Genomic DNA, 14,033 nt, shown 5'->3' with positions numbered 1-14,033 from the left:
TTGACCCACATAGTGGAGAGGAAGAATTAGGGCTTCCACCAATCTGGCAATCCCCAATTCTTTGATCGGCTCTGGGGAAGTGGAGATGAATTGATGATGAATCGAGGGAGAAGGAAATCCCCTTAACACCTCGAGGGGTGGGCTCTTGCGGCTTTCCGGTGATGGGAAACCCCAAGCTCCGACTGAAGATCAAGAAATCTCAGTGATTGAAGGATCGCGGCCGGCGGTAGAAGGCGGATGAAGGTGGAGCCTCGAAGGAGGGCGTCGCAAGATAGAATGAAATATGGATCGATAATTAGGAAGGGAATCCCCTTGACATAGTTCCGGCGGTGAGACAGAGGTTGAAGAAGCAGAGATCGCCAACAATGGGGGTGATGATGATCTGTAGACGAAGAGATCGATGGAGTTTCTGATGGAGGTGGCAGCGCGTGATCCAAGTAGGGAATCCCTAAACTTCTCTGGATGTGGATGGAAGAGGTAGGGGAAACCCTGGACCTCAATGGATGGTGGTGGAGAAACTCCGGTCACCGACGATCGTGGAAGAAAAGCCAAGTCGAAGGTCCTCTGTTCATCCCCGCCATTTATATCCCGATTAAAATCGTAATTTTTAGGTTACTGCATTCTCATTTTAAGAACACTTCGTATTTTTATCTAGGGCTCGGATCCGTGCAGATCTTAATCTAAAATTTTAGATCTTGATTAGTGGTTGAGATTTTTTTCTCTTTTAATTAAGATGGATAAGATCTTTAATAGATAATCCAGATCACTCTTGAGATCTCGGATGAACCATTCAAATTTCTCCAGATTTAATTTTCTCATTTAACTTTGAGCTCGATTTAAATCGATCTGACTCGAGTCCATAGTCTTTTAATTGCCTATAAAGATGACATTCAAATATTAAGATATAATTTCATAAATAAAAGATAAATTACATTTAAACCCAAAAATAAACTTAACTCATGAAATATAGTATAAATACGAAATTAAACACACGAACATATCAAAAACACAAATATACATATCAAAATCTCATATCAAAATGATAGTTATCACACACCTAAGAAGAGAAATTTATACCCAAAAGCCATGATACAGTTCTCTCAATCACTCATCTCCCATGCCATCATGTTAATTGTGCTTCTACACTTAAAATTTCCTGGACAAGCCTCTAGCCTTCCCGTCTTACTTGATCTTGGTCACCTAAGCCAACACCTCTTCAAACATGTTAATGATCTTTAAGATATATCAAACTTGCCAAGATTTTAACCTCCAAGACTTCAAATCGTCAAAAATTTTGACTCCAAAACTTCCAACAATCGAGAGTTCCAACTCATGACTTCTATCTACATGGAGCTCCACCTCTAACCCTATGTTTACTTCATACAACAGATAAAGAAAAGAAAGGAATCCCTAGGGAAAATAAATCCCCAGGGAGGAGAAAGGGAAATCTCTGCACCCGCGCAGAGTAAACGGAGGACTCGCATTCCACAGGGACCTCGCCGCCGCCACCATCGATGGGTGCTGGAGCTCAGCACCCGCGCAGCACCGACCGAGATCTACTTCGTCATGGAGTACGTCCGTGGCGGGAAGCTTTTCTCCCGCGTCTCCAAGGGTCGGCTCCGCGAGGACGTCGCCCGTCGATGCTTCTAGCATCTCGTCTTCCACCGCGACTTGAAGCCAGAGAACCTGCTCGTCGACGAGAATGGCGACCTCAAGGTCTCCGACTTCGGACTCTCCGCGGTCGCGGAGCAGAGCCGCGTCGGGGACGCCCTGCTCCACACCTTCTGTGGCACGCCGACGGCAGAAGAGAAGAAGAATCGGGTGCGCCGACGGCAGAGGAGGAGAAGAATCGGGTGAGGAGGAGAAGAATCGGGTGCGCCGGTGGCAGAGGAGAAGAAGAGAAGAATCGGGTGCGCCTGCGGCAGAGGAGGAGAAGAATCGGGTGCGCCGGCGGCAGAGGAGAAGAAGAGGAGAATTGGGTGGGTGCGCTCTCGCGAAAGGCGGAGAGAATTTTTATTTTTATTTTTCGTCCGTCCGTCGCGTTCCGCCCGATTTTGGGATGACAGATATTGGGGAGAAAATGATCCGCTGATGGATAAAATTTCCATCCTTTCTTAAAAAGTTATAAAAGTAAACAATGGATGGATACATATTGAGAAAAGTTTTCCACTGATTTACTTTCCGCCCTCCCAAGTAAACAGGGCATAAGACTCCATGCCAAGTATTACCTTCTCGGTCTTCATCTATTAGAGGAGTTCATTCTCTTAAACTTTATGTCAAATATTTGATCCTCTTTAATTTGTCAGGACATCCACCTTTCAGGAGCTCTTTATTCAAAGTTTCATATTAACACCTAGTTCTTTTTAACTTACAAGGACTTCCAATAGCCAAGACTTCAACTTTTGAACTCCATTAGTCAAACTAGCCAAACTGCAATTGCAGTTAATATCAAGATCTTGCAAATGCACACTTGACATCATATCAATTAGTCTAAGAAATAAGTTTTTTGTAACTTAAACACTATGCCAATGGCACTACAAAAAAAACAGCATTCTGCGACGAAATTTGCGACGAATTTTGTTAAAAAATTCGTCGCAAAAAGATTTCCAACGAAATTTGCGACGAAAAATTTTCGTTGCTATAAAATCGTCGCCAAACTTCTGCGACGAAAAATTGATGTTTGTCGCAAATATTTGCGACGAAAAACCTAATTCGTCGCAGAATTCGTCGCCAATTGGCGACGAACATTGATTCGTCGCCAATTGGCGACGAATCGATTTCGTCGCCAATTGGCGACGAATAAATTTATTCGTCGCAATTGGCGACGAATTATGTTCGTCGCCAATTGGACGTCGTCGCCAATTGGCGACGAATAAATGTTCGTCGCCAATTGGCGACGAATTACCTATTCGTCGCCAATCGACGAATAATTGCCAATTGGCGACGAATAAATTGTTCGTCGCCAATTGGCGACGAAAAACGTGCCAATCGTCGCCAATTGGCGACGAACACAATTTCGTCGCCAATTGGCGACGAATTCTGCGACGAATTAGGTTTTTCGTCGCAAATAATCGATAAACAGTAAGTTACGATATAATTGCAACGATCACTGTTTCGTCGCAAAATTCGTCGCCAATTGGCGACGAATTTGATTTTCGTCGCAAATTTCGTTGCAAAATTAAAAAAAAATAAACAGCAACAATTTATTTTTTTAATATTCCTGTAATACATATAATATCGATCCAATCGGATCGATTTACAAATACATTTAACCTGTAACAATCAACCATATCAAATCTATAACAATCCAAACAATCCACATAACATTCAAACAAGTATATCAAATCCATAACCATCCATACAATCCAAACATCATAAACAATACAAACATCATATACAAACTCCATAACAATCCATACAATCCAAACATCAGATACAAACTCCATAACAAGTCAAACAATATCCATAAACAATCCATACAAAGTACTGGTCCACCGAGAAATCCATACAAAGTCAAAGTAACAACGCGCATCATCAAAATCCAACAAATCCATACAAAGTCTAAACAAATCAGATGAGATATGAATAAAAGATAGGAAGAAGATCATCGTGGTCCCCCAGAAACTCTGCTGGATTCTTCGTCACTATCTTTTATTCGCCTGCATACAAAAATAAAAACAGAGATAAAGTAATATCATTCAGATGCAATAAAAACTAAAACCTATAAATTAAATATGTAAAGAATTACCTTTTTTTTGGATTTGTTTAAAAAAACCACCTGTTAAAAAAAATTAAATAGTATTAGTAACAATATAAAAATTATTAACTTACAGGTCTAATCAACTACCAAATAACTAAAATAATAATTTATAAAAAATTCCTACACAAAAAACTCATGAAGTATCACCACCATCGTCGCTGGCGTCATCGTGGTCGTCGTCGTCGTCGTCGTCCTCATCATCAAGAAGAGATTGCAACTGAAAATGTTGCAAGATGCGAGATTGTTGTCTTTGCAATTTTTTAATTTCATTATCTCTTTTTTTCATTTCCTGATCTCTTCTTATCATTTCTTGATCTCTTTGTTCTAATAACCCTTTCAAATGGGTTACCTCCTCAGTCAAACTATGAATCTGTGATGTGACAACAGGGGAGGTGGTAGAAGAGGTACCAGCAACTCTATGGGTTCTGCTCAAAGAACCCATACCCAAAATCCTTCCACCACCTTTGCATCCCCCACTCGCCTCCAACCACAGACTCAATTCATTGCCAACTGAGGGCTCAGATCCCTCAGAGCTACCAGCTGAAGATCGCTGTGCTAACTCAAGGGCAACCTTGATCCCATAATTGTTTCAGCTCAGAAATCAATGGTTGCATATAAACATCTATTAACTTCTTTGGATTTTTTGGACCAGGCACAACCAATGTTAAAAACATATGTGGTGTTTTCATGCACATTCCTGGTGGAAGATTATACGGAGTTACAATAATTGGCCAACAAGAATAATTTCTTCCTGATTTACCAAATGGAGCAAATCCATCAGCACAAAGACCTAACCGAATGTTTCGTATTTCCTTTGCAAATTCAGGATGTGTTCTATCAAAATTTTTCCACTGAAGTCCATCTGATGGATGACACATTAATCCCTCTTCTGTTTGATGAGTTGCATGCCAGGTCATGTGTTCAGCAGTGACTTTTGATGCATAAAGTCTTTGTAGCCTAGGAGTCAAAGGCAAATAAAACAACTGAGTGTATGCTTTACGTCGTTGTTGACTCCTTCTGGTAGGTTTGTATCGATCTTGATTACAGAATTTACAAATTTCTGCATTTTCATCATCACCCCAATATAACATACAACCCTCTCTGCAAACATCAATTCTTTCAACTGGAAGACCTAAATCTTTGACGAGTTTTTTCATATCATAATAATCATTGGGCATTATGTGATCACGTGGCAGTGCCTCCCCCATAACTTGAACAAAATCATTAAAACAATTTTCAGACACATTATGTTCTGCTTTGACATTCAACAATCTTGCTGTAACAGATAATTTACTGTGATTGTCACAACCAGCCCACAATGGTTCATCTGCAGCACTCAATAATTCCTGCCATTTCAGATATGATTCATTATTCAAATTTTCTTGAACTCCTGGTATTTGTGTGTGATCCAACGGTGATGCATAAGCATAAGGAGTAAACATTTGGGATTCCATTGGAGGAAAACTTGAACTTGGACCACTTGATTCAGCAAATAAATGCTGACCCCCAGCATCAGTTACCATCCTCTGATATGGATTTAATTGATCTATATAATAACTCTGATCTCCCATGCCTGAGTATTGTATATTTTGTCCATAATCTTCATCTGATATGAACGGTTCACCATGAGAAGTCCAATTATAGTAATTGGGGGTGAAACCAAATCTACAAAGATGTTCTTGTACTTTATTACTTGATAAAAATTTGCCATTGTGACACTTTCTGCATGGACATCTTATCTTATCTCCATCCATAAAATCCACCTGATTTGTAGCAAACTCAATAAATTGTTCTAATCCCGCAATAAATTCATCGGTTAAACCTCGACGATCAGGTAAATTCTTGTTATACATCCAACTTCGTGTTTTCTGCATTTTTCCTGAAACCATAATTTCCAACATATTAATAAATCATCATTAATTAGGGTATTAGAATTTAGGAGTTTAAGCAAAGGGTTTAGGGGTTAGGGTTTAGGGATTTAGGGTTTAGAGGTTTAACGGATTTAGGGTTTATGTTTTACGTGTTTAGGATTTTAGGGTTTAGTGGGATTTAGGGATTTAGGGTTTAGGTTTTAGGATTTAGGGGTTAGGGTTTAAGGTTTAGTGGTTTAGTGGTTTAGGGTTTAGGGTTTAGGGTTTAGGGTTTAGGGTTTACGGTTTAGGGTTTAGGGTTTAGGGTTTAGAATTTAGGGTTTAGGGTTTAGGGTTTAGGGTTTAGGGGTTTAGGGTTTAGTGCTTTAGAATTTAGGGTTTAGAGTTTAGAGTTTAGAGTTTACGATTTAAGATTTAGATTTTATCTGGCAGGTCATTACTTTTTCTATTTAACTATAGTGATAGAAATTTACATGGCAAAATAAAATATGGCATGTAATTCCTATCACTATAATTAAATGAAAAAGGTATTCACACCTCAAAGTAGGGCCTGCACAATCATATTTACAAATTTATGAATTTTTTATTTAGGGTTTAAAATAGGGTTGTAGGGTTTAGGGTTTACTATAGTTTAATTTTAGGTTTAGGTTTAGGGTTTAGGGTTTAGGGACAGGGGTTAGGGGTTAGGGGTTAGGGGTTAGGGATTTAGGGTTTAGTCAAGGGTTTAGGGTTTAGGTTTATGATTTATAGTTTACGAATAAGGATTTTAGAGTTGTGGATTTAGAGATATACAAAACATATCAAAAACATATAAAACATATCATAATTAAACTCTATAACAACCATAAAATATAAAGACAATCATGATAATTATTTTTAACATTAACAAAATTATTAGACTTACAGATTTGGCAGGTCATTACTTAATCTATTTAACTATAGCGATAAAAATATACATGAAGTACAAGCAAACGTATACCTAGGATATGCCAATAACTTACAACAGGTGAAAGCAGAAATATACGTAGGACCGCGTGCCCTCAAAGCAGGAGTATGCTGGAATTCACGAAACGTGTAAACCTGCAAAAACAATATTCAAAAATAATTCAACACTAAATTCACATCATGTATCTTACAAATTATGCAATATTTATACAACACACTAAACTAAATTAACATCATGTATCCTACACCAAGGCAAGCACCCAGCCCCGCCAGCACCTCCCCGCGCCGACCGGTGCCTCCCGGCCCACCTCCCCGCCCGGCCAGCGCCTAACCCGCGCCGGCCAGCACCTCCCCGCGCCGCCAGCGCCTACCCGCGCCGGCCAGCACCTTCCCAGCGCCCGACCAGCGCCTCCCCGCGCACGCCAGCTGCCTCCCTGCGGCCGGCCAGCACTTCCCCGCGCTGGCCACCACCTCCCTGCCCCGACCGGCGCCTCCCGCAGCCAGCCACCTCCCCGCGCCCCGCACCTCGCCCGCCAGCACCACCTGCAGCCGCGCCCGACCAGGGCCGGCCAGCGCCCGCGGCGGCCGCCAGCGCCCGCCAGGCAGCGCCCGCCAGCCGGCAGCGCCCGCCAGCGGCCGCGCCCGCCAGCGCCCCAGCGCCCGGCCAGCGGCCGCCAGCGGCCAGCGCCCGCCAGCGGCCGCCAGCGGCCGCCCGCCAGCCCCCGCCGGTGGCCAGCGCCCGCCAGCCCGGCCAGCGGGGCCGCCAGCGCCCTCCAGCGCCCGCCAGCGCTCCGCCGGCAGGCCCGCCAGCCCGGCCCACGCCCGGCCATGTGCCCTCTGCCGCCCGAAATCCACTCCACGACGGCGAAAAACAACAAACGACGAAGAAGGGAGGAGGAAGCTTACCCGTCGTTTCCGGCGAGTTCCGGAGGCCAAATCTTGAGATTCGGCGAGATCCGGCGATAGATTCGGCGAAGGCGGCGAAAGCGGCGAAGTCGGCGGAGAGGAGAGAAAGGAGTTATCGCGAGCGCGTAAAGGAAAAGAATCGGGATTAGGGTTATTAAGTTTTTTGCGACGAAAAGGATTTTCGTCGCTGATTTTCGCCAATCGCCACGAATAAGTGGCGACGAATAATTATATATTCGGCTAGAATATGGCGACGAAACACATGTTCGCCAATTTGGCGGCGACGAAACATATATTCGTCGCCAAATTGGCGACGAAAATGTTCGTCGCCAATTTGGCGACGAAAAAATTTCGTCGTCGCAATTTGGCGACGAAAATCTGACGCCAAATTGGCGACGAAACTTGCTATTCGTCGCCAAATTGGCGACGAACACAATTCGTCGCCAATTTGGCGACGAAACAGATGTTTCGTCGCCAATTCGGCGACGAATATCTTTTCGTCGCCAAATTTCAGCGATAATTCGGGATACTGTCTTTTTTTGCAACAAATTCATTATTCGTCGCTAATTTGCGACGAATACTTTATTCGTCGCAAATGGCGACGAATTTTGCGACGAATATATTTTGGCGACGAATTTTGCGACGAATTATTTTAGTTGCTAAAATTGCAACTAATATTGTTTTCGTCGCCAATTTTGTTGCAGATTGGCGACGAAAATTATTTTCGTCCCAAAATACGTTGCCAATTTGCGACGAATATAATTCGTCCCAAAAATTCATCGCAAAACCCGTGTATTTTTGTAGTGAGGTTCTCCTAATGTTAGTAGTGACTCTAAAATATCATTTTAAATATACAATAGTAAGTGATATCTAGCAATGCATTATGACTATCTAAGTAATGAGAATGTTGTAGATTCGACCTAACCTGTCTATGACTATTTTATTGTATAAATTAGTCCTTTTGAACATGTCATCTATATTGATTTACGAGACATAAAATGTATCATTCTCTCATCAATTTATGTGTTTCTTAATATCTAAGTAGACTTATTTAACCAAATTAGCTCAATATATCATATTAATTTATTTGAACATAGCCATGCATTTTAGTAACCTACTTAATCAAGAACCCACAGACATTACCTTCTGTTATATGGAAGGAATAAATTTCATCTACATCACTCACATTCCTCCGTATAACTTACTATATATCGAGTGAACAACTTTTAATCGACTTTGTTACAAGTGATATTTATCGATACTAAAGTACATAACTCGTTATGTAAGTCGTAATGACTTCAATCAAGGACTGTTTATACCAATAATCACTATAAGAATATTTATAACATTCATATAACAATCTATGAAACATTCTCATAGCGAGTCAATCAGTATATATTCTCTAATATATATTTATATGTTAATTTGATATCTCATATCTATGACTTGTGAGATTAAGTCATTAGTTAACCTACATGTTAGTGTTAATGCATTAATATCGTATGTCCTTGTATATAATTAAGAGTATATATTTTTATATATCTATAGTTTCTCACAATCAATTCAAATAATTGATATCTCATAAAATAAAATCTACCACTCTAAAGCATTATTATATGTATAAAATTACATAGATATAAAGTAAATATAATAAATATAAATATTATCTTTTATTCAAATATGATATAAAAGTTTTACATTAATCATCTTATGATTAACTCTTAGTATCTTCATACATCCTCTATCGATAATCTTTCGAATGAGATGGAACAACCGAAGTATGTGTTTGGATTGCCGATGAAACTTGAGTTCCTTAGCTTGTGCAATAGCCCCGTTATTATCATAATAGAAGTGTATTGGATTAGTTATACTAGGAACTACACCAAGTTCTATAATGAATTTTCTAATCTAAACAACCTCTATTGCAACATTAGAAGTAATAATGTACTCAACCTTTGTAGTAGAATTAGCAACTGTATCTTATTTTGAACTCTTCCATCTCACAATACCACCATTTAAGAAAAACACATATCCTAATTGTGATCTTGAATCATCCTTGTCAGTTTGGAAGCTATCATCTATTGGGATCGTCCTGGTGCAATGCGCATGTTTACACGTTTCAGAAATGTACGCAGTGGAAATAAATAAATAATTAAAATTAATTATTACAACACACGCATGCAAATACAGGATATAACAGTGTACAAGATATGACTAGAAATTAAAATTTTTAAAATAATAAATAATTCTGCTCGTACCTGGTAGATGATGTTGAGCGATGTTGGCGTTAATCGAGCGGCCCTTGTCGAAGTTCCACCTCTACTTGTGATCCACATCAAGCTCTCGTCTGAACGACTTTCCAAGTCACAAGTCGCATCACCGTCTTCGGTACTAGCTGACGATCGATAATGATCTAATCGAGAGAAAATCTAATTCTAGAAAATACGCAACAATGTTTATCATGATCATTTTTTAGAGTTTTCTATCACTGGAAATCATATTTCCGGTGTAGTTTTCAGTGATCAATGTTTGATTGCCGACACAGGGGCAAATAGTCGAAACCTTTCCAACGTTGATGGAACAATTTCTGGACACTTCACAAGCTCTCGGTGGTAAATTCTAATTTCCGACAATGATGTGTGGTGGGCGGAAATAATTTTTGGCCATCGGGGATATTCTGATAACAACTTCAAAAGCCTCCTCTCCTATAGCGGCTCTGGTAGCGGCTCCTCTCTGACAAAAGCTCCGACAAAGCAAGGGTAGTGGCAGTAACCCAATCCGACGACATTCCAATGGCAGCAGCAACCAAACCCCGGCGGCGGCTTGGGCTCCCTTGCTGCTCTTCTCTCATATAGGTGGCGTGGTAAAGGACGGTGGCGGTGGCGGCTGGCAATAGTTGTGGTAGCGTTGTCTGATAGTAGCAATACCTTTGACAGCAACTCCGACGACCACAAAATTCGGCGACAGCTCAGTCCAGCGACACCACAGTCTTGCGACACTGAATACCAGTGAGAAAGGGAAGAAGGGTATTAGCTAGGGATCTTGGTGCTTGCTCCTTCGACTTGTTCTCCAGTAGTCGGCCATGGGCAGAAGGCGCTTGAGTGAGTGTCGACGGGGACAGTAAGTAGAATAGAGGAGGAGAAAGGGATGTGTCGTGGCTTAGGATTTCACCCATTCACCTCTCCCATGCGGCCGGCGAAGTTCGCGATTGGGAAGCCATAGACAACGCCGGCGATGGACCTCTTCTCTCAGCAGATGCCACAAATATAGAAGAGAGGCAGCAGCGACGAACAAAGAGGAGAGGGAGGAGAAAATTAGGGTTTTTGCTTCGCACGCAATCCCTCGATGCCCCTTCTCCTTTTAAAGCCTTCCTCCACACTCTTCTCGTCGACGGACGTGGGTGCGAGAAGGAATCACGGCGACGTTCCTTCGTTCCAATAGACACAGGCATCGTGAGAAATCACGAGAAAGAAAAGGAGATCGAGCGTATGTGTAGTGAATCGGGCACGCAGGCGTGAACCGTAAGAAAGTGGATCAAACCAGAACAAATAAACACACTGAACCAGACCAAAATCTAGGGTTTACTATAGCAAACTGATTCAATTTTGGTTCGCTTGATTCAATGACCAAACGACCTTCGATTTGATAGAAGTCTACGTGAAAATTCTCACTCTGGAATTATATTGCCATTGTCTCCCTAAATCTTTTCTATTTACAAATGCATATTAGTTGGTTGCGACAACTGTTGTTTATAGTTTGACCTACCTATAAACATAATATGTATATTTATATATTTGATGTTCATGAATTGTGATAATATTGTACTAATTTTACAAAGATGCTATGGGACGAAAGGCACTCATTGTGCTGTTAAGGTGGCGGATTTCATCTTTTGTAGAAGAAAGACACTCATTATTTATAACTTTTGTATATATGTGGATGGATGTTGAAATGAAAGGAATCCAAAATAAGATGAAATGAATCTAAATGAGATGTCTTGATTGGTGGATATTGGCAAAGACATAGAAGCCTAAAACACTTAGCTGAGGGAGGAGCTTCCGAGCAACACACGTTCATGTATATTATATTCATTGCTGCAGAGGCCCATGTATAGTGTTTAAAAGATTTGCTTGAAATTAATTTATTTTATGGATTTGTGTATTAAAGAGAAAATTTCGATCTTTTATATCGGAGTGAGACGTGCAGGGCCGTCTCAAGGTTTTACGAGGTCCTAGGCTAAAATTTTTTTTAGACCTTTAATATATTTTTTTTAAATATAAATTTTTTCTCATCTTTTTTCATTCATATTTGGGACCGACGACGATGGATTTAAAATATTTTTTAAATATAATATTAATTTAAAAATAGTTGTTTATATAAAATTTAATTTTCTAACTATTAATTTAAAAATAAATTTTTATATAAAATTTAATTTTCAAATGCAAAATTATTAATTAAATTTTTATATTTAAATTTTGTTAATAAATTTTTTTTAATTGATAAAACTGCTAGATTATTTAATTTTTTTTGAGATATTATTAAACGTAAATAAGACTTTATTAAGATATTATTTTTAGAATGATGCATCAATTCAGCCATGTATTAATTCTCATGCATGCATATATGTGTGAACAGTGCATCAAATGTACGAAACGGCATCAAATTCTCATGTGTAGTCATACAGGTATGATGTGGTCCTGCAAAAATCAAAGCACCGTAATCTCATGAAACGAACACATTGTTCGGTTGATATAAAATAAATCATTAAAATAATTTTTTTTAATAACAATGGGCCCCAATAAGGTATGGCCTATGCAGCCGGCACTGGAGACGTGCAGACGTGATTCACCAACAATTTATGTAAATATGTACAGACATATAATATAGTTAAATTTCTAGATGATAACACTATCTTTAATTTTGCACGTCTCACTTTAAACAACTTAAGTTTACATTTATTAATTTGAACTTTGAAAAAACAAAGATAAAACAGGGCAAATCAATTTAATCATAAACTAACTCGTGTTCAAAATTTTTATAGAAATATTTGTTTGTATAAGAAAACATTAATATTTTTCTTTAAATGCCTAGAAGCTCGTAATAATGATCAAAATCTTTAGTTTCAAAGGCATAAATTGATTTAAGAATGATCTTGCACTTTGAAAAATAGATATATATAAAAGCAAATTGATTTACCATGTAGTTTGTGGTCAGAATTTTTATAAAAATAAATTCTTAGATATATGAATATGACCTAGGGTACTTAAAAACTCATAATGTTTAAAAATCTTTAGTTTTGAAGATACAAATTAATACTAAAAACTAACTTACAATTTTAAAATTAATAGATATTTTAAAAAAGTATTTAAAAAATCATATCCATATATGAGAGACGAATTTGGTTTTGCCCAAATCACACCTTCCCTAAAGCTTCACAAAATTCCCTAATCGTGATTGTATGTGAAATAATACCCATCGCAATATTACTAGACACCCTTATGAGCATCAAACTCACACCAAAACTTCTTAATTAAGTCTACTACCTAACTCATAAATGTTGAACATGCAAATCAATCTTCTTTATGATCCTTTGTTGATCACTTGAGCTTAGTTAGACAATACGCTTGGCTTGGTATTAAACTAAGCTTGACTTGACCTTACAAAACTTGATTTACACATTTTTTTTTAAATACAGATCAACATCATATTATAGCAGTTATAATTTATAATTACTATAATATAGATAATTTATTTTTGATTAATACTAGTTAATATTTTATTATAGTAACTATAAGATCATAACGACTACAATTGTATAATTATACATAGCAGCTAGCTATTATAATTGTGTAAAAATTATGAGATCGTAGTAATTATGATCTTATAGCTACTATAATATAATAGCGTAAAAAAATAATGACAATTTCAAAAAAATAAAATGTGTAAAGGTGGAATGAAACTTTCTTTTTTATAATAAATAAAAAAGGACAAAAAGGACGTCCTCTTGATGTTTCAATAATAAAAATATCCTTTTGTTTTTTTGCCCTAATTTTTTCACCTCTTTTATTTTATGATTAATTATTTACTCGTATTGCATGATGATCGATGTATACCCCTTTGTTGGCACTAAAAATATTTTTACAATTTATTATTGCTACATCAAAGTCTTTGTTTCATTGGATGTCCTGTACTTATTTTCCTTCCTAAAATACTTAAGCTTTATATTTCTCCATAAGAAATAAAAAAATAAAAAAATTGATTGAGTGAAAAAAAAAAGAAAAGATTTTTTAAAAAATGGGGTTTATAGTTATTTAGGACGCTTTTAAAATTGTATAACATATTTCAACATTAAAATTTTAAAGTTTGTTGAGTGCCAAATAAAATCTAAAAAATTCTTGTATTGGTTATTTAGAACCTCTGAGTTTTTAAGAATCATATAATATATTATATTATTTAATATTTTTAACCAAAACTGTCAAACTGAAACAAATAACGTGTACAAAACCAGAAGAACAATAAGTTTTCATTAATATTTAGTGTCTGATTGAATA

General features: G+C 38.2%; 1 pseudogene; it reads right to left on the bottom strand.

Annotated features, from left to right (window-relative positions):
* Positions 1-1,410: 1,410 nt before the first annotated feature.
* On the bottom strand, positions 1,411-5,707 carry LOC141819015 (uncharacterized; annotated as a pseudogene).
* Between the last annotated feature and the right edge of the window lie 8,326 nt (positions 5,708-14,033).

The sequence above is a fragment of the Curcuma longa genome, chromosome 2 (assembly GCF_044706935.1).
Source record: "Curcuma longa cultivar G26 ecotype Majalengka, Jawa Barat chromosome 2, ITB_CL_G26_1.1, whole genome shotgun sequence".
Taxonomy (NCBI): domain Eukaryota; kingdom Viridiplantae; phylum Streptophyta; class Magnoliopsida; order Zingiberales; family Zingiberaceae; genus Curcuma; species Curcuma longa.
The sequence above is the reverse complement of the archived record's forward strand: the minus strand, read 5'-3'. Positions and strand labels throughout refer to the sequence as shown.